Below are 22,894 nucleotides of genomic sequence, written 5' to 3' on the forward strand. Positions count from 1 at the left end.
AGGTGTGTATGACATATGGCCATAATCTGACAGCTACATATTGCATTGTCACCCATATGTTAATAACCCTGTACCCATGAACTACCACCTAGGCAGCGGTCAACATAATGGACACTTGTGTTTAAGGGATGCAGCTGGGCAGTTGTCTTTCCTGTGATAGCTACATCACCATACCTGTCAGGTAGTCATATGTGACAACTCTAATAATGACAGGGTGCCATCCATGAATTTAGAGATCATTGTCCAGCCATACACAACACTCAAGTGACCCATATCAGATCACATATTTCCTTTAAGGGATATTGGCCATGTGCAGATTGCCTACACCAGCCTTCCCATTTCCCATCTCCACTATATAGCATGATGCATACCCTGAATAAATCAATGTCCAACCCAGTGATGTTGGACATGCTACATGTGCGCATCCTGATCTCAAACACATACTTCATGGACATCCACCTTCCACATGCTGGATAGATCCTTGTCCCTTACACTTTACATAGTCCTGCCATACCATGCATTCCTGTCCATCAAAGCTGCACATCGCTCCCCTCTCACGCATGGTTTGATGACCTCATGGTAAATGTATCATTAACTCTGTGGATCAGTAATGTGGCAGTGCTCCACCTGGCCCCACAGACCCACCTGTCAGCTACTGCCAATTAACCTTTCATCCCAGATTCATACATGGCCCATGGCATATAGCCCACTAGTTGACTTTGACTGTACATGCTATAGTTGATATCCATCCCATGCAAATATCATCTGGCTAGCCAGTGTCCCATGTGTATCACATGTGCAACACAGGTGATACATGGCAGGATGTTGAATTGCTGTACAGTGCCATGTAGATGTATATGGCAGAACACATATATGTAAAACCTTATGTGAGCAAGTCTTCAGGGTCACAGGTCATGTCTGTTAAGGCAGTGTAAGTCCTTATACGTGACATATACAAAGCATCAAGGTCGACTGCATTAATGTGGACACATCCAGCCATGTGCTGATCGGTAGGAACACCAATACAGGCACACAGACATGTCCACATCAAGACAGCATCCACTTGGAGTATGAGCAATGTAATCAGGTAACACACACACACATATATAGTGATAATATCCACTCACCATTGAGTGTCACATGTGTGTGATACAAACACGTTAGTGTCATGTAGGTTTGCAAATACAACTATTTAAATGTAATAAATGTGATACACATTTATGTTCAGCTGTAGCTCTATATGTCTTTGTGAGTTACTGTGATCTGTCTCCATCATTATGTCTTCCAGGTATGCCATGTGCAAGGCTACCCTCTTTTACCCGCTTGGAGGATGAGGCCCTCATCCCATATCTACTTGACAATCATGATATCCTGTTCAGCCATGTGCCACAGGATGCACAGAAGTGGGATGCCCTGTGGATGGAACTTCGGAAGTGGGTTAATGATGTGGGGGGACCACAACCACACAAACCAGCAGGTGCACAGACACTGCACAGACCTCATTAGATGGGCGAAACAGCGTGCAAATGCAATCACCAGGAAACAAGGTGCAACAGGTGGTGGACCATCAACTCAGCCCCCACTCACACATACCAAGGAGCTACTGGCCAACCTGGGGACACCTGCAGAACCACATCCACAAGCCTTAGCCGATATTGTGGAGGTGGGTGTCTCTCAACCACTGAGCCTGGAGTTGCCTGGCAAATCAATATTGCACCTATAACAACTATATTCCATATAGTTGCATGTGTCTCTGTACAAAATGTAATGTAACATCATATGCAAGGCATGTATACACACATGCTACATATTATAGTGTGCTACTCTGTGTATGCACACATCTGCATACACCATAGTATAGTCTAATGTACTGGTGTATGTGTTATGCACATTGCACCCTGTAGCCATTATACAGGCATGGATAATGCTCATACTGCTGTGTTACTCCTAGTTAGGTACCTCTGGCGTTCCACTGCGACAGCAGCCCATTGCAGGTGAGACTGTTATTATTTATCAGGAATCATAATGCATAGATCTATCTGCCATGTGGCCATTTACAACATGTATGCATAGTGTATGGTCCTGTCACAATATACAGGTCAGACCTGCAATGCATCACAATGCCTGCCCATGTGCAACACTTGCAAACTATGTGAATCATCTCACCAACATGAATCCTCACAAACTGTCATTGCCAGATGTGTGGACAGCTGCGCATACAATGGTGGAGGTGTTGTTCACTGTAGGGACATGTACTACAGATCAGAACTACACATGTGGAGGAAACAAACAGTACTACACAGTGGGCTGGAGTATGGCCAGCCCACAGGATTCACTGGTGTGGATCATAGACCTGCTATGAATGTCACACAATGTGATGTGCTATCTTGACATGTCCATGACATCTAGTGGCCTGGCTGCAACACTGCCTACCTAACCTGAAAACATATCCAACATACCACCCTTTGTCTGCATAACCCTGTCGTCAGTGGCGCATATAACATCTATGGGTGTATGCCATATGGGACAACACAGACGTGAAATAGATGCCCGTCACAATAATTTGGCCAACATATGTACACACATGGCCATGGAGGATGGCCAGAGACATGGAACAACACACACAGTTGATGTGATGGGCTTGTGTGTACACCCTGTCATACAATGGCTACACATGGTCCAACTATGACCTTTGTGTAATGGTTATATTGTAGATGTGGAAAACTAGACATGCTACAAGCCTATGCATATCTTGTGTAGGAGTAACACCAATCCACCACATAAGATGTGTTGAACATCTTGAGGGTGTCACAACATGACAACAGTCACCTGTACAGTATCCACATCAGCAAGAGATACAGTACATTCCCCTTGCTGGTGTCAGACATCTATGTCATACTTGCTCCTCATGTGTGTGTGTTTGGTACACAGATGTCATGTGGGACATGGTGTACTGACGTGTTCACCATGTCTGGCCATAGTTGCCAGTCAACAGCAATATGGTTGCAGATGTGCAGGGGTGGCATCCGTATACCCATCAGTGACCTGTGTCACAACTTCCACATCATGGTTTAGTGTGTATACACCTCAGTAACATGGGTCACATTCCACAGTATATATTATTGTATCTGAACACAGTCATGGCTATGAACTGTGTCTGTAACTCACACTGTATAGCAATAGAGACTTCTCAGGATTCCCTGCAATGGCCATGCACATCGGCTAAATGTGCAGTATATCTGTAGGGCAGACAGACAACACTGCATTGGGACACCATTGCCCCACTGTATATCTGAAAGGACACCATTGTGTTAAGCATGTATGCATGTCATTGCACACATCAGCAGATCACATGTCATACTACATGTGATTTTCAAGGTCATATGCCACACATCAGGCGGGTGTACTGTTAACCTATGCTGTTCTACATGGTGTAACACAGGGATGTATGCTAACTACTACTATGATTGTGTAATTTGCATGCCATCTGCTATGACATCTGCATGCTGTTGTGTGCAACCCAGGGATGTATGATAACTACCACTATTAATGTCTGCGCTGCATGCCATCTGCCATATCACATGCATGTGACGCATGCCTTCTTTCATATCACATGTGTGTGTGTCCGTTTGTGTCTATTGTACAGATTGTAATGTACAGTTCTTGTCTGCCATCACAGGTGATGTAGGTGCATTGCCCTGCTGCGGTACATCTGATGTTAGTGTCCCTACGGACTCTAGCAGTGATGATGAATGTATGATTGAGTCACATGCAGAGTTGTCAGGGGCTGAAACTGTGCCATTGGTTGCCATTCCAGCTATATTCCCCTCATCCCCGCACACAGATCCCATGCCTGCACATACCCCATCACCAGTGGCCATAGAAGAAGGACAGTTGGTGCGTCATAGCTTGGAACAGGAAAGTGTGGGGGCTATGGAAGGTGTCCTGCACACCATGGTGTCAGCCAACTGACTGGTGGTGCCCCATACAGGCACTTGGCCAGTGCTGTTCATAGGTGGACCTCTGGCCAACATGCTCCTGCAAGACAGAGCGCAGCAGCTGGTGTCACCAGACACGTTTCAGGCTGTAATGGAGGCACAGGCACATGCTGAATGGCATAACAGAGAAAATCAGAGGCTACAGAGGGCTGCTGTCCATTCTTTAAACAACATCCAGGCAATGGTAAATGCTCAACAGCAGATTGCTGAAGCTTTGGATAGACTGTTGGGTGACATGGTTGGAGTCCTTGACCGTGACATGACAATTCACAAGCGTATGCTGTCTGTGTTGGAACATCTGGTAGGAGTGAGACATCAGGCACGTGGATGTAGACCTGCTACACCACCTGTTTCAGGTCTATGTGTACCAGCTACCTCACATGTCCGCTCCCATAGTGGCGGTAGCAGCAGCAGTGCATCTGGTGCTGTGCTGTCCACACCATGATACAGCAGGTCACGTGTGTGTGGCCCTGGGCAGTCTCAACAGGGACACGGTTCCAGTGGACAAGTGACATCAGACAGTACCCAGTCTGCACCTCTGCCTGGTAGTGCCCGTGCAACCCCTGGCAGGCACAGGTCACATGTCCATGGCTGGACACCCTGAACTGTAAAACCTCACTTGTACAGTCTGCAGCTGTCAATAGTACCCCTGTATAGGCCAGACACATGGCAGAACTGTGTGCATACATACATGCACACACTGGAAACACATGTAGGGCACCGCAACACACACATGCATAACATCCACACACGCCCAATTAGATCAAAGGCCCTAACCCACACACATGATGTCATCCAATGGTGCAGCCTAGGCCTCTGGCAAACATTATCACCCTGTGCATATGATGATGCCTGTGCCACATCCCTGACATCCACACCATTGGTGCATGGACATGCTCATATGGTCTGATGCACAGGGTGAACAGACTAGGAAGATAACTGTAGTTTAAAATTGTTGAGTAATGTTGACAGGCAGCAGAAATACCATGTACTACATGTGTACAATGCATTTTGTACTGTTAACAGTATGTGTCTTGTGTAACAACAGTAACTGCATGTTGGTCATGATGTTCTGCTATCCTCCTTCAGGTCTATTTGCACGTGCCGGTGGATGTCAGTGTTTCCAGTTAGTGTCCCATATGTCAATGTGGACTAATCACAGGTATGCATGAATATACCAGCATGCACCGTGTAGCTGCCACATACCAGTGAGAATGTCCCACGTTACAAACACATCTACTGATCCAAGAGCATGGTAGCTGTGTATTAAGCTACTGTGGCTACAGATGTGACATCCATAAAAGCTGACATCACAGGCATAGTTACATGGAGTGGTGAGGTAAGAGAGTGGTCTAGCTGATTACAAGGATAGAGGCCAGTGGGAAGTGTGATGCCTCATTTGGAATCAGTAATACACGTTCGCATGACAGGATGCCAACACACAACTGCACCCACACACTCAGGTATTGACACACATGTATTCAGTGACACAGTAACACATCCACACACTCACAAATTCACCAACACAGTGACACACACTCGCACATAGTTGCTACTGGTGAGGTGAGGACCCCTGCCTATGTGCAAATCATCATTACAGTTCTGTGTACCTATATGATGCGCCACAAAGAATACACATGTACAGGTATTCAGTATTGCCTAAGATCGGGTACATCAACACAGATAGTAAAATGCATTGCCTGGATGGGGTGAGGGGTCTTATCAGTTCAGTATGGTAGCATACATACTCACCACAGGGACCAGACAGCCCTACATACACACACTGTGGCATTCAGTATTGAATACACCTATGTCTTGCACATACAGGTACCTCACATGTGTGAGATACATGCCCCTGCCTATGTCCTGCTTTCTACATTGCAGTCTGTACAGATGTGTACACTAGTGTACAGGACAGTGAGTAACAATTGAGATGTATTCCCCATCATATGTGACATATATGGACAAACACGCAACCACACATGCCAGTACTGTGAATCTCATACCTGCTAGCTCATGATATGTATGACAGACGTACAGCAGTATTGCACGTGTTACAAACTGTACTTATGCTTCCTGTGGCAACAGTGCTGATATATGCACACAGGATGTCTTAACTATTAACAGGTGTCAAGTGATTTACCTTCACTGTCACCCTGACCACTGTCTAAGTTGTGTGCTATGTCCTTCAATTAACAAAAACATTGCTTACCAGTTACACAGGTTATTGTAGGACCGCTTGTGACACACCTGTGAGCTGTCCACAGCAAACATCCATCTGCAAAGATGCCCCACCACTTAGTTATTTCCACACATCTGTACATCCCTGAGGTACATCTTTCCATACATTCAGCATATCATCAGATACAGTTGGCAATGTTGCGTCTGCATTGCAACTGCATGATGTACTAGGATACACATCACCTGCATACATCAGCAACTGCACACACATGTTATCTGAATGCACATCACTACATGTACAGGTGTGTAGGTCCTACAATCCTGACATTTGGGCATGTTTGTAGGCATTGCAATTGGTGGGCATGTGTAATGACATACATGACACATAGACTGTTGTATGATATGATGGGTGTAATGGGTGACCGCTACAGAGGGAATCTTACCTCTGTCAACATAGATATCATATCTTATGTACTGTTAGCATTCAGCAGCCATGGACCTACATTCCATGTGCATGTGTGTAATGGCTGTAGCCACCCGTTTGCACAAAGGACAACAACAGATATGCTATTTGCATGTATGTTTTGTGTGTGTGTGTGTGGGGGGGGCATGTACATACCCAGGGCAGGTACATGTATGTCATATCCATACATGAGGGTATGTACTGGTGTACAACAACAGTCATCTGCTAATGGTGGAAAATACCGAGGGCCCCTGGTATGTGCACAGCTGACTTGGTTACAGACAGTGGTATCACTGCATTGCATAACACATAATGCAACTGTGTCAGTACATGAGTACTCTCTACAGTTGATGTAGAGCTTGGTACAGTCCACTGGTCAAGGGTCACATTGTGGTGTACTCTTATATGTCCTACAACATGTATGGATGCATGTTGGTGGTCCGAGGGCATGGTGGTGTCTGAGCTTTACATACTAGAATGCAGCATGTGACACTGTGTCCTGCACATGACTCATCTGTGATGCCTTTCATGAGGAGACCGGTCAGTACATGTGAGTCACCTTTATGTATGTGGGGACACCACCTGGAGCGGTCCATACCTGTGTTATGACCCACATGTCTGATTCTGAGGTATATAGTGGTAGTGCTAGGTTTTGAGGTATATGGTGGTAGTGCTATTGTGCACTACAGAGCCATCAGCCAGGTGTTCCTCACTGCACAGATGTCAGTACTCCCTATTGTTGGATCTACAGTGAGCAGCTGTGATTATGGATGCTACACATCTAGCACTGGTTAGCATAAGAAAACAATGCAGTTGTCCTGTAGGTGTATGGGAGTTATCCTGTGTTTAGAACATTTGCCTTGGAATGGCACTGTGTGGGTGGATGCAACTTGGGTATTATCCCCACTCCCTTGAATCATTAATGCATGTGATATGTGTCAGTGTCCTGTCTACTGTCAGCCATGTCATCCCAGAATGACAGCAATCGTTGTGTAAAAGACCAGTGTCAAATATATGCAGAGCAGCGTTCTTGCTAACAATGACAACTACTAACACCAGAGCCCATTACAATGTGTTCTTTACGCCTACCTGTAGTGTAGCATGGCCACTGTGGCCTTCCGTGTTTAGCATCAGAGTACATCCCAGTCAGCCCTGTGCTACTAAGTGTATGAGAATGCCCAGTATATCTTTATGCAGATGGACACATAGTAGTGCATTCCAACCAGCCCTGTGCTACTAAGTGTGTGAGCATGCCCCCTGTGTACTAAGTGTATGAGCATGCCCAGTATATCCTTGTGTAGATGGACACATAGTGCATTCCAAACAGCACTGTGCTGCTAAGTGTGTGAGCATGCCCAGTGACACCTTGTGTCGGTTATGTGCCTCTGTGTATGTGCATGGCCATTGTAACCCTGGATAATGGTAGTAGTCATCCATTCCACAGATGGGCATACTCCAGGTCAGCATGGATTCCTACTTTAAACACACAGGTTCACAGGTATGTACATCTTAACTGCCAGCATCCCTGTTGATGTCCGCATTCCCAGAAGGTCATAATGACAGCCTTGAAATGTGTAGTCTTTGTGTTGTGACTCGTAAGTATGTAGTATTGTAATAGTAATCTGTAAATAGGCAGGTGTTCCGTTCCCATCACTGGCGTGTGTGTGTGTGTGTGTGTGTGTGTGTGTGTGTGTGTGTGTGTGTGTGTGTGTGTGTGTGTGTGTGTGTGTGTGTGTGCGTGTGTGTGTGTGTGTGTGTGTGTGTGTGTGTGTGTGTGTGTGTGTGTATGTCTGTCCTCATTTGCCAGAGGACTGTAAAATGCTTTTAGAATGCTCACACTCCATACAATTTGTATACCCACCTTTGGCAGGGCAGATGATGACACTCCCCTACAAATACACCTCTGGGAGTGCAGTGTCCCAGTAATCTTGGTAGCATGTTCTGTAACTGCGTAATGCTGTAGTGTAATAAAGTAGTTAGGTTGGTGTTCTAGTACCACACTTGCCATGTGTGTGTGTGTGTGTGTGTGTGTGTGTGTGTGTGTGTGTGTGTGTGTGTGTGTGTTTGTGTGTGTGTCCTCATTTTCCTGAGGATTGAGTAATGCTTTTAGACTGCTCACACTCCATACATTTCTTATACGCACCTTTGGCAAGGCTGATGATGTCACCCATCTACAAATACACCTCTGGGAGGACTGTGTCCCAGTAATCTCGGTAGCACGTTCTGTAACTGCATAATGCTGTAGTGTAGTAAAGTAGTTAGGTCGGTGTTCAAATCCCAGACATGCCAAGTGTGTGTGTGTGTGTGTGTGTGTGTGTGTGTGTGTGTGTGTGTGTGTGTGTGTGTGTGTGTGTGTGTGTTTCTGCCTGCGTGAGACAACTACAGTGCTTTGTAGTATTCACCATAGCATGTGTCCTAAATGCGTATTGCTGCAGTGTGATACAGTAGGGGTTTGTATACAGGACATGACAAGTGTGTGTTTGTATGTCAGAGCCTGTGTAGAGTTGGCCATAATTGTCTTACCATTGGACATGTCTGGGATTGGGTTTTGTAGTTTTCCTATATGGTATCCGTCTTATGACACATTGGCCACCTCACGAGGAGTACAGCTGTCAGTTAGCCATGGGACTGTGTTGGCAAGCCATTCCCATACATCTGGCAAAAGTCCTTGTGAACTAAGTATGCAGCCCTACTAGTACCAGGTATATGTCCCGCACCCATGTGCCATGCACAAACAAACTTGCCTAGGATATCCCAGTATGTTGCTAGTACCATGCACATTGAGGACAGATAGTTGGCATGGTGCGAATGCAATGGCCTGCAGAGGACATGGCACCCTCTACAGTGGTACAATAGGCACATATATGAGGACATTGTGCCTTCATTATGTTCCACACTGAATGCCTGCAACATATGTGCCGCCAACAAATGTGATCCACAAAGGCCAGACAATGCTGTACACGTGTGCCTTGTATGGACCCATGCCACTGACACCATGGAATACCTGTATCGTACTATCCATACAGGTGCAGGGCCGACCTGCTCACTATAAGCAGGTTTTGCCACACCAGGCCAGAATTGGCATATCGGGGTATAACAGGCTGTGTACACAACATGTGCCTGCCAAACCAGGTACACCTTTACATGTCACTGTACAGTATTGTGGGACATGCACATCCCAGGCAATATCCATGTGAAGGACTATCAAACACAGACATGGCATGCATTGCAAAGCTATGGCCCTACACATTGGTAACCAGGATGTCAGACCAGATAATGCAGTACCCATCTGTATGGGACATTGCAGACACTACACATCTGCACTGCACACCATTGTCTGGTGACGCAATGGCAAGGATTACCCCTCACCCAGCCTTGTACAGCCATCTTACACAGCCAAACACTACACACCCATGGAGCAATGCATACCTGCATGCCAGTACTGGCACCCTGTGTCTGCATGTGGGTTGTGATGCTCCCAACCACAGTCACTCCCAGTATAAACCTTGTTGGCATACCAACAGTTGTCAAGCACTTTCACATGCCCTAGCCCATAGAACCTCCAGATATCCCCTGTGGTGCATGTGGTCCTGTGCATTACTGCAGTGTGGCAAACTAAGTAGTTACGTTGTGTATTTGTGGCCCTGGCAAAGTTGTCAATGCATGTCCATTAGAGAGTGTGGTTGTGGTGACAATGGCATCCGTACATGTGGAGAGACATGTGTGCCACACCTAATGTATGTCTACTATATCTGTTGCAGATGTCACTCACCTACACACATATGTTCTTACAGCACAGCAACATGTCGCCTTTGTGGCACATGTAGTAACATCATGCACATGTAATAGTAATGGGTAGTCAGGGGTTTGACCTCTGTACTGTTCGGCGTGTGGCAGATGATACTTATGGTTAAGTCTCCAAGCCCTTCCCTGGTGTACATTGCCTGTCCTACCCACACACTCTCTGGTGGATGTGAAGGTGTACACCTGCACAGCAGCAGCATGTGTATTGTAAGTGATGGAAATGGTCAGTTGATGGCCTCTGCACCTATTGTAGTCGTCCTCTAGCTGATTGCATCTGGTACAGCTGTGATGCTGTTCCCATAGCCATCCGCATGGTAAACACAGTACACTATCTAGGGAAACATGTTGTTATCTGTCCATGACAGTCGCTGTGAGTGGTACCTGGATGTGGTGCTTTGACATGGCATCACAGATGATATCTAGATGTACCGCAATCATTTTCAAAGAGAGAAATAGCCTAAAGACAGGAGGGTGATGTGCCACACATGACTACAGCATGTAAGTGTAGCTATGCTGCATTGAGACTATTGCCTGTTTAACATGTGTGTGGTAATGGCTATTCTGCATGTTATAATACAGACATGACAGTACTCTGTTCATGAGGGACCCCCATCTGTAGGTCCATCTGTGAACTGGTCAGTGTGTGCAACCATTTGTTTCCTGTGGTATACACTGAACACACATCTGTGCACAGCAGAAGCATGGTGTGAGGATTGCAGACAGTACATGATGATAGGGATGTGTTACTACCATCGCATCCCAGACTGGACATGTGTCACATGAGACAGTGGTATGACAGACACTGTATGAGATTCCCAGTGACAAGCCAATGATGGGCAACTGTTCATAGCTGTGGTCACACGTCTACTACACATTGTACAGTTGGCATGCACTATATATGTTGTGCTCCTTCTGCAAATGTATACCATTTGTTGTGTTGGGTTGCTGGTTATATCTATGCATACTTTTGTAGGTAATCCTGTATGCGGTTGTCTATCACTAAGCCATATGTGGGTTTAAAATGCAACACCATAGGCTGAATGGGTTGGGAGGTCCCGGCAAAACCTCCTGTCCCACTTCAGCTGACCATGGCACCAGGCACTAGCACATCTGGGGCCCAGCCATAGATATCAACCTCTGTTGGCTCTGCACCACTTTCTGGTGGTACCACCACTGAGGATGGAGCATGTCCTCCCTGGGAGCGGGACCAGACAGGTACATATCTGCTGTTGTGCGGTCCAGGACGTGTTGTGTTGATGGCTCCCTAAGGGCTTATGAAGCCAGATACGCCAGTTCAAGGGCAGAGTGTCACATTTACAGGGTGATGCTGCCTCTCCTGGACAGCCCCCAGCACTGCCTCCTTTGCAGCTGTGTAGGTGCAGTGGCAGTTGCCCATGGCTGGGGAACTCCGCCCACTGTTCCCATGGGCTTTTGAATGCCGAAGACCCATCCATGTCCAGGGTATATCCCCTGCACATGTGTCATATACCAACCCTGTATGCTGTCTTTTCTGTTATCCTACCTATCCTCCGCGGCCATACCTACACTCCTTCCCCAACATCTGACCCTCACCTATGGACACATAAGGCCATTTGGCTGTTAGGCAACATCTGCCCTATACATAGCTGTCCATTACACACATGTGCCCACTGGACACATGAAACCCTTGTAATATGCATCACAACATACTCCTGTTATCCTCACCCCTGTCCCTCAGGCGCACGATCCTGGTATGCACATCACTCCTACATGGTCCAGGTACACGTGATGAGGATGACTCCATTGTACACACAACACTACCGGTCCCTCTATGGTTACCACATTTAACTTTATCATGGTGATGATGTTGCACACATCACCTTGTAAGAGTACTGTTCACACATAATGATTGGACAGGTACTGTTGTGTTAATGTACACTCCATGCACATAGTGATGTTTATGGCCAATGTACAACTATTTGCGTGTGTGATTGACACATGTTTGTCTGAGGGAGTCTTGTAATCACATAGAGCAACACCACTACATAATACAGGCGTCGCTGGTGTTTCCCATTTCATTTGTTTGTAATGCTTTGTTGTGACATGGTATGTTCCTGATACATCTCTGTATATGTATGTACCTATATGCTGGACATAAACACTCATATATACATCTACATGATGGGATACATTCCTATACTGTTGAATGACTGCGCTGTATGATATGTTTGTGGTACTGTCCATTGTCTGTATATCTGCCATGGAGTATTGGTAATACACATTAGCTGTGTGTCAGGGTTCTGGTTACGACCCTTGTAAAGGACGTTTATTTGGTTGCAGGGCAGAACAACCCCATTGGATACGGAGGGAGTAAGGCACATTAAAGCAGTTGGAAGCGGGTGTGCATGGGTTTGCTCAGTTAAGCACTGCTGACCTCTGATTACAACCTCTTACACTCAGTTAGCCTCTACATTGCTTTACCAGTGCAATACTTGCATACTGGTAGCCAAGCACACTTACACCCGCTTGCTCCCGCACTTGCAAATGCACCGACATTGGTGCTTGCATCTGTCACTCAAACCCCTGGGTGGGAGCGAGGACCACAATATTACCTTGTGATGCCTATTACATCGGAATACATGACTACAGTATCGGGATTGGCTGCCCATTAGGTGACGGCATCGAGTTCGACTGTATGGATTCAGCGGCCTGTCCAGTGAATCAATCATATTTGTGTGTACCTCATACAATGTGCTCCCACCTCGTGATGCCTATTACATCGGACTACATGATTACAGTATCGGGAATGGCTGCCTATTAGGTGAAGGCATGGCATTCGACTGTACAGAACCAGCAGCCTGTCCGGTGAATCAATCATATTTGTGTGTTCCTCATACAATCTGCTCCCACCTTGTGATGCCTATCACATCAGACTACATGACTACAGTCATAGCCGGCCTTAGGCATAGGCCAACTAAGCAGCTGCCTAGGGTGCCGCTTTAGTGGGAGCACTTTACCAGTATTCATTTGGTGTAGGTAGACCAGGATGGGGGCACTGGGTGGTGTGATGGGGGGGTGCTGTTGTGCCCTTTGCCTAGGGCACCAGATGACCTAAGGCCCCTCCTGACTACAGTATCGGGAATGGCTGCCGATTAGGCGATGACATGGCATTCAACTGTACAGAATCAGTGGCCTGTCCAGTGAATTAATCATATTAATTGTGTGTTCCTCATACAATCTGCTTCCACCTTGTGATGCCTATTACATCGGACTACATGACTACTGTATCGGGAATCGCTGCCCATTAGGCGATGGGATGGCATTCGACTGTACGGAATCAGCGGCCTGTACAGTCAATTAATCATATTTGTGTGTTCTGCATACAATCTGCTCCTATCTGGCTGATACATGGAACCAAGACTCTTCAATACAGACAAGTATTTGGGTTGTGGGAGCCACATCCATCAGTCGAGTCATGCTACAACTTACCTATTATAGGTTTGCCTTCTTTTCAATTGGCCAAGGTGGGACTTTAGGGTTACCACCTGCCCCACTTTGTGGGGGACACTGTGAAAATAATCAAGACATAGCAAATGTCCTGATTACAGGACATTATTATATTCTACGTTTCATTAATAGTTGCATAAAACAGTTTTTTTATATATGAAACTTCTATATCTCATGTGAAGTAGCATAAGCAATTCAAATGTAACTAGATTAAGCTTTTATTTGTGCAAATAAGTATAATCCTGTACTATACACGGCTGTAGCTATGTTTTGTCCTGGAAAGTCTGACATTTCTATAGAATATGTCTCACTTTGGCCATTTGGAAAGGTGGCAACCCTATAGGACCTGTATGTAGAGACGTCAGACGTTGCAGGGCAACACATACCCACAGCCAATAGAAAAGGGAGTACTTCACTGTTTTGTCTAACTAAAACATTACTCTTGTAGCATTATAGTTGCTTATTCTGTTACTTATAACATTGAGGTGTTTCAGGTGCAAATTAATTGTTTTATGTAACTACTACAGACAATATAGGTAATCTTTGCACTAAATCACAGGACATTTGCCATAATTACAGTTATTTAGCAGGACACAACTGCCCAAAGGGGAGTGTCCCTCGCAAAGGTGGACAGGTGGTAACCCTAATCCTATTATTCTATCAACTTTCTAAGGTAGTCGGCAGAACATGCACTTTCTCTCACTATCAGACCTCTCATACAAATGGGGAAGAATGAACACTGAATCAGGGACACTGCATAATGACCTCAGGGACACATTTAGAAGGTTGGTGCTATTAACCTGACACATTGACGGACCCAGAGCATATATGTATTCATACACATTGTCTGAGGTACATGCTGTTTAGGACTCTTACATGTTGTCATTATTCATTATGTGTATTCTGCCACCTTTCCTCCTAATAGGAGGGTTTTGTTGGGACTGTGTTAGATTTTGATTCTTAATCACGGACGTCCCTGGTAATCAGAGACAGTTCAATGATATGGTCCCTATGTGTTCCCCCAATGGTTTACGGACTGTCCAGTAGATGTGCTCTTAAGGTTTGAGAGGTATGGGTGTCTGCTATACCCACATTGGAATATTACTTACACCCACAAGGCAGTCCTAATATGTGTCTGCCAGCCAATACCTGCATGCCTAGGCCCATAATCACATAACCATAGTTCCCCTATCTGCCACTACTCTACAGCACTCATCCTTACTGTGGGCGCAGGTGGGATATGAACACACCCCTACACACTGCCCACTCTCCCCGTGTTGGGACGCATGTACGTTGTATCAACCCATGTGTTGTCAGGCTTGCACAACCTACTGTTCTGTGTACAGCTAAATCCTGGTCGCAGTAGTCTTTACTAGCATTGCCTGGAAGAACAGAATTTTTGGTGCCCCACAAGGGACGTCGCTGTCCATGTTTAAAGTGTAGACCTTGTAGATCTCTCCCACTGGTAGTTTCCTGCTGGTGGTCTGGGAAGCAGTGTTGTATTTACCTTTATTGCATGTCTGTATGTCTCACCGGCCTAGCTGGGGGGTGGGAGGTAGACGTTTGTTGATTGAACCTCCCACCAAGATATGCCCGGTCTGAACATATGTTACCCGTAACTGCTGTAACATAACCTAGGTATATACATGTGTATATTTACTGTAACATATATATATATCTATTTACATTAATATATAAAGATATATCTGCATATGTAAATATATATATATATATATATATATATATATATATATATATATATATTTGTTTTTTTTGTGTGCGTGTGTGTGTGTGTGTGTGTGTGTATATATATGTCTATACATGCACAGATATATATATATATATATATATATATATATATAATTATCTATATGTACATCTGTGTGTCAATACATTCCCCGCTCATACACACTTACACATTCGTAATGGTGTTAATATATGCTTAACCAGCATACTCGTGCCTTATTCATTATAACACCGACACTTCACTCCAGTTATCTTGTAATCGGTATGTAGCACGTTATACAGTGGACAGATGTCGCTATGTGTTCATGTAAGGATTACCGATGGTAATTGGAATGTGATAGTGTGATGTGACCCGTCCCTCTTCTGCACAGCCTATTATTCCATCTACTGTCGATGTTTGCATGGGCACATTCCTATTATTTATGTCAACAAATGGAATGCATGTGTTATAGAATTTGTACTTCAACATATTGTTGTCTGCATGTGTGTATGCATATATACCTATTATGACCTAGCTGACCTCCACAGGGTGGTCCATTAGAACTGGGCCATCCAACCCTGGCACGCCTGGATCTATAATTGCATACCCATAGTTCCTCCACCCCACCCGTATTGAATTTACACGCGTAACATCCATTATCCACTTGTTTTCGCAGCCATGACACACCTTTACACATTGCCCTCGCCAGAGCTTTTAAGGCCCTACACACTTTTTGTCCTGCCTCGTGTATTCACAGGGTCTCCCGCCATGTATATTTGCACATACGTGTGTTTCCTGGGATTATGGAATCCGGCCATTTGCGCTTTCCAGTTTTTGGAGGTCCCAGCATGGGACTACATTCAGTCTGTGTGTAAAGTAGACTTAGCAATTCAACGTTGTTACTTCCACTGGTAAAGCCCTACCTGTGGTGTGAGTAGTGGTGCACTGCTTACTCCTGGGCAGCTTTTTATGACATACGCTGAAAGCACTATATAATACCAACATTGCTCTTTATTCCCTTCACATCTCTTGTGTATGCTTTATTGTTACAATGTCCATTCTGTATATATATATATATATATATATATATATATATATATATATATATATATATATATATATTTTTTCCATGTGTGTAGATATATATCTGTACACACGCTTTGGCGGGCTTTTCTGGCTGTAGAGAACTCAGCACAGCTCCTCGTGGTATCCAGCAGAGTTCCTAGAGCAGCAGAGACCAGAAAAAACTTTCCAGATTCTAAGTATTTTTTTTCTGCATTTTCGACTTTTTGAGCCTTTCGATGACTATTTCTGCCTGTTTTATTCAGTTATTACCTGTTTTTACTGTTTTTAATAGCTTGAATTGTTTGTTGCACTTCCTTGTTTAAGTTTTGCTTAAAAGTTAAACAGGCTAATACATTCAAGTGTACTAGCTTTTCATAGCAATTAGTCAAAAAACACAGCATTTATTGTATTTTCTGCCTATCTGAAAAAAAAAACTTGAAAAAAACAAAAAAAATACTCTTGTTTTCCATACTTTCCTAATAGTTTGTTCCAGTGATCAGATTTTGCTGATCCCTGGGCTTTGTCTTGGTTCCTGTGTTTCTCCATTTTCCTTGTTTGGTCAGGGGGAAGTTTCTTTACTCACCAGTGAGAGTGGGGAGTACTGAGCTGCCTGTTTGTCCTTAGAGGAGTGGTTTAAGGCAGTACCTTGTAGTTTATTGGCCATTTTGGGTCATTTCCTGTCTTTTCCAGCCCCCTGCTATAAAGCACGCTTTAGCGCGATTTAGCGCGGAGTTGCCACAGGAGCACACAAGAGCAGCGGCGGTTAATTAAGGTTAAACTATTCGGGCTACCTAAAGTCTACTCTTCAAATTTTCCCTTAAAACAGCCTTCCTTGAACTGTACTGCTGATCAAACCAGCGTATTCTATATCTAAAAAGTTCAGCTCTACTTGATTCTTAAGTAGACTATTCCCTATCTGTAAAGCCTAGCACTTGCTCCTAAAGTATTTTTTTACTTTGATATAGCACTTTTATTATACATAGTACCCCACCAGCCTAAAACCCCTTTTCGATCACCCACATCCCCCAGAGTCTTTTTAAAGTTTTTGTCTATTCCTTCTAGCATGTCGAGGGATCAGTTGCTAGTGTCCTCTCCTGCTCAGCTGGTGAATCTGGGAATATTGAGGCAATGTTACAATTGTCTCATGTACACAGACAACCCTCTCCTTCTCCCACAAAACACAAATACATACGAGAGATGCAACTATATAGCCAAACTGGAGGCTGAGCTCTCTCAACATAGGACTGGCAAGACCAGACAGGAGGAGAAGGTAACCACACACTCCACAAACCCAGTCTCACATAGTGCTATCACAACTTCAAATCATACACATAAATACACAAAGACATACTCGGAGGCTCTGATCAAAAATCTACCAAAACAGCAGAGGCCACCAAAGCAGACACCCAAACAACTGCCACCTCAGGACACAACACATGCAACACATAGACCAAATAGTCAGTGTGCCAAACAGTCACAGCCCTTAAGGCCAAACACAATGCCAGACACACTCGTCATTGGTGACTCCATAGTCAGACACACTGACGTCCCGCTCACCAGAATGAGTAAGGAGAAGGTCACAGTAAGCTGCCTGTCGGGCGCTAGAATCCACCACATAGCACAAGCACTCAGGTCTCTCAACAGCAGGTACAAGTACGACTCTGTCATTGTCCACGCTGGTGTGAACGACCTGAGATGTACCTCCTTGGACTACATGAAAAGAGACATAGAGGAGCTCTCTGATTATGTAGCCCAGGCAGGTATGACCCTGACCTTGAGCAGTATCCTACCTTCACCAAGAATGATGCCACAATACAGAGACAAGATGATCAGCTTTAATAATTGGCTTAAACTCTGGTGTCATTCAAAGGGGATCCAATATCTGTCTGCCTGGGATGACATGCTGGACAAGCCATGCTGCTTCACAAGGGACGACTTGCACCTGTCACCCCTGGGCTTCCGGATATTGGCAAAGGCTCTTGCCACCCCCATAGTGCCTTTTTTAGGCAAGGCTCAAATTCTAAACCTACCACCCTAGAACACAAAAAAGGAAAAAAACTAAGGATAATGCTGCTCAATGCCAGAAGTCTCAACCTCAAGATGCACGCACTCGAGGCCCTTCTCAGTATGGAGAACATCGATGTCTGTGCTGTGACTGAAACCTGGTTCAAGGCTCCTGAGAGCACCACGGCACTATCAGGTTTTACCTCATATCATGCGTTCCAGCCCCAAAATCCGGACAACACCAAGAAAGGAGGGGGGGTGTCTATATTCATCAAGGACACCCACACCTCAAGGTTGGTGGCAACGCACAATGCATCAGAGACCATCCAGGTGCAATTAACCATAGGCAAGACTGCTCTGCAATTTGTAGCATGTTACAGGCCACCCTCTCAATCTCAGGAACCTTACATAGCTTTCCTGAAAACACTGGAGGGGATAAATGTATCTCCAAACACCATCATACTAGGTGACTTCAACTACCCAAATATAAACTGGGATCACTACTCAAGCCCCAACACTCTAGCCCAAAGGTTCCTAGAGTTCATAAACTCAAATGCCATGGAACAACTAGTCACCATCCCCACAAGAGGAGAAAACATACTAGATCTCATCATCACGAACATGGGGTCACAATGTTCAACACCGGAAGTATACCCCTCACTGGTGAGATCAGACCATAAACTAATCTCACTGGAAGTCCACATCCCGCCCCCACCTGAGATAAAAAGACCACAGTGAAGAACTTCTCAAAAGCCGACTTCACACTTCTAAAGACTAGTGTGGTCTCTTTTAAGGCCCCCGAGCCTGCGGAAACCATTTCCCAAGCCGCTGAATCACTTACAAATGCCTTCTACCAGCACCTACAGGACTGCATGGATCAGGCAATCCCAAACAAAACAAAGACTCTTTGTACCAAAGGCAAGCGTCCAGTCTGGTGGACCCCAGCCATAAACAAGCTCTACAACAAAAGGAGGAAGCTACTACAAGATAGAGCAAAATCCTTAAAAGGGAAGACACCTTTGATCATTATAAGTAAAAAACTAAGATCTCTCATAAAATCATCCAAGGCAAATTTTGAGAGGAAAGTCGCTAAGGGCTCAAAAGACAATCATCATAAGGCCTTCTTTAGCTATGTTAGAAACCTGGGAGGAAACTCCCAGATATGCTCAGAATTAGTTCAAAATGATGTAAAAATTACTGAACCTACAGACATTGCCAACATACTGGCTGACAGGTTCAGTGCAAACTTCTCCCCCCCCCAAAAGGTGAGATATCTATACCAGAGGACTGTAGCCCCCCAAACATCTCAAATGCTCAGGTGAGAACTGCTCCCTCCAAGGCAAAAAACACAGCATCCATGGGACCAGATGGTGTCCCCGGTTGTGTGCTCCACGAACTCAATGAGGAATTAAACCCGCAGTTAGGGCAGCTGTTTAATCTTAGCCTCACCTCAGGATACGTACCCAAGGAGTGGCGTACGGCAACTGTGGTCCCACTTCACAAAGGCGGTGCCTCCACCGACCCTGGAAATTACCATCCCATCAGCTTGACAAGCCTGATCTGCAAAGCTATGGAGAGGATCATAATGGAACTCATAAATAAAGACATAGGGGACTTGCAGACTTTGGATCCAACCCAGTTTGGCTTTGTCAAAGGCAGATCATGCCTTTTAAACTTGGTTGACTTTTTTGAAACAGTCACCAAGGCCATTGATGAGGGAAAGGCAGTCCACACAGCCTACCTCAACCTGGCAAAGGCTTTCGACACAATACCCCACTCAGGTATCATTGAAAAACTCATCAGCCTAAATGTAAACCCATACGTCACAAGATGGGTTGCAAACTGGCTAAGTGACAGAACCCACAGGGTCAGAGTTGCTGGTGCCATGTCAGACTCAAAGCCTGTCACAAGTGGTGTCCCACAGGGCTCAGTCCTGGGCCCACTCTTGTTCGGCATCTACTTTTCAGAAGTACAAGCAAACACAGGAGGGTTATGGCTGACAAAATTTGCAGATGACTGCAAACTGGGCGCCATAGTTGAGAACACATCTGACACAGATATCCTTCAGAAGGGTCTTATAGAAATGGATAACTGGTGCCAGAGCCATGGCCTAAAGTTAAATGCCAAAAAATGCATAGTCATACCCTTTGGGAAAAACAAGGTTACCCCTAGCTACCATATAGGTGGCAACCCATTAAGCACAGAAGAGGTTATCAGGGATCTGGGGACCCAGGTTGACAGTAACCTTTCGTTTGACACTCACGTTGCCAAAGTAGTTAGGAAGACCTTCTACATTGCCCACCTGATCATGAAGGGATTCACATCTAGATCAAGGGAGGTCATTGTCCCCCTGTACTCATCACTCATCAGACCAATGATTGAGTACAATGCCCCATTCGGAATGTATCTGACACGACACCTGCAGCAACTGGAAAGGCCCCAAAAGTTCCTCACCAAAAGGATAAAGGGTCTCAAAAATATGTCTTATGCTGCCCGACTGAAGGAACTCCAGCTCTATTCAGTCACTTACCGTCTGCTCAGAGGTGACCTGTGCCTGACATACAAGGCCATGTCCAACCCGGAATTGATGAACATGCTTCACCTCAAAAAATCTAGATCCCTCAGAACTACAAGGGCGGGAGACTTAAACCTTGACACGGTTATTAATAGGACGTGCTGGAGGGACAGATTCATCACCCAGAGACTCCCTATGCTGTGGAACAAAATCCCGGAACATGTGAGGCAGTGCACCTCGCTGGCTTTGTTCAAGAGAAATCTTGACCAATGGATGGGAGATCGCAGATATATCCCAGGGATTATCTCAGTGTCACTGCTTGACAGAGGCACAGCAAAATAATGGGCATAGTATCCTTCAAACTAAAGGGGTGGCAAAAGCCACAAAACTCTGGGCTAGGCTTATAAATGCCCTTGGGCAGATAGCCTAGTATGAACCTATGAATCTATATGTGTGTGTGTGTGTGTGTGTGTGTGTGTGTGTGTGTGTGTGTGTGTGTGTGTGTGTGTATGCATGTTTGTGTGTGTGTGCGTGTGTGTGTGTGTGTGTGTGTGTGTGTGTGTGTGTGTGTGTGTGTGTGTGTGTATATATATATATATATATATATATATATATATACACATTTGTATATATATACATATGTATATATATATGTGTGTGTGTGTGTATATATTCCACCTGTACATACAGACATACATTTTCTATGCTGGGAGCTGCTTACACCCACGCAGGCGCACTCGCCTATGCTTACTGTGTGTTACATATGTTTACTGCCGCTTATTTGTGCTTACTTGTGCCTTATTCATTATGACAGTACCACTTTAATTGAAAGAATCTGGTTAATAGTCCCATGCAATAAACACATTCACCTTTACATGTTTAACTGTCAGCTTTACAGCAGAGCAACATTCATTCCACAAGGAAAATGATATGTACTATTCTCGAACTTGAACCACGAATGCCTTTTCATTAGGCGGATGCTGTAACCACTACACTATTGGTGTTCTGCTTCATTTATATGTATATCCATGGTTCATAGTTACCCAAACACATGCCTCATCACTTCACTTACACAGCAGGCATCCATTTTCCTGTTGGGAAAACCACACTACTACACATGTGTCATTCCCTATTCCCTACTGCTCTGGACCTGTGTTGCATGTTGACTCACTCCAAGGATATTCAGACCTCCAAAGCCTATAGTCCTGGCACATACATGTGTTTGATTGTCAGGGTGTTCATTTGGTCATCCGGGTTTAGGCTTGTCCCACTGGGGACCAAGACTGCCCTGTACCTAGCTGAAAGTCAGACTTAACATGGGGAGATCATTTGTTCCACTTTTAGTGTCCTACCTGTGGTTGGGGATGCAGAGGTGTGCTCACCTATTGCCATCCTGATATATAACAGCACTAAATATTATGGGGATTTCCGCTGCTGTTTCCTTTCACATTCGTCATGACTGCTATATTGTGACCATGTTCATGCTTCATATCTACACACATATCTATCTATCTATCTATATATATATATATATATATATATATATATATATATATGTGTGTGTGTGTGTGTGTGTGTGTGTGTGTGTGTATTGGTCTGTACATACACATGCAAATACACCTACATGTTTATGTACATTTCCCATACCATTG

The sequence above is a fragment of the Protopterus annectens genome, chromosome 3.part0 (genome assembly GCF_019279795.1).
Source record: "Protopterus annectens isolate FY-2018-M chromosome 3.part0, PAN1.0, whole genome shotgun sequence".
NCBI lineage: Eukaryota > Metazoa > Chordata > Ceratodontiformes > Protopteridae > Protopterus > Protopterus annectens.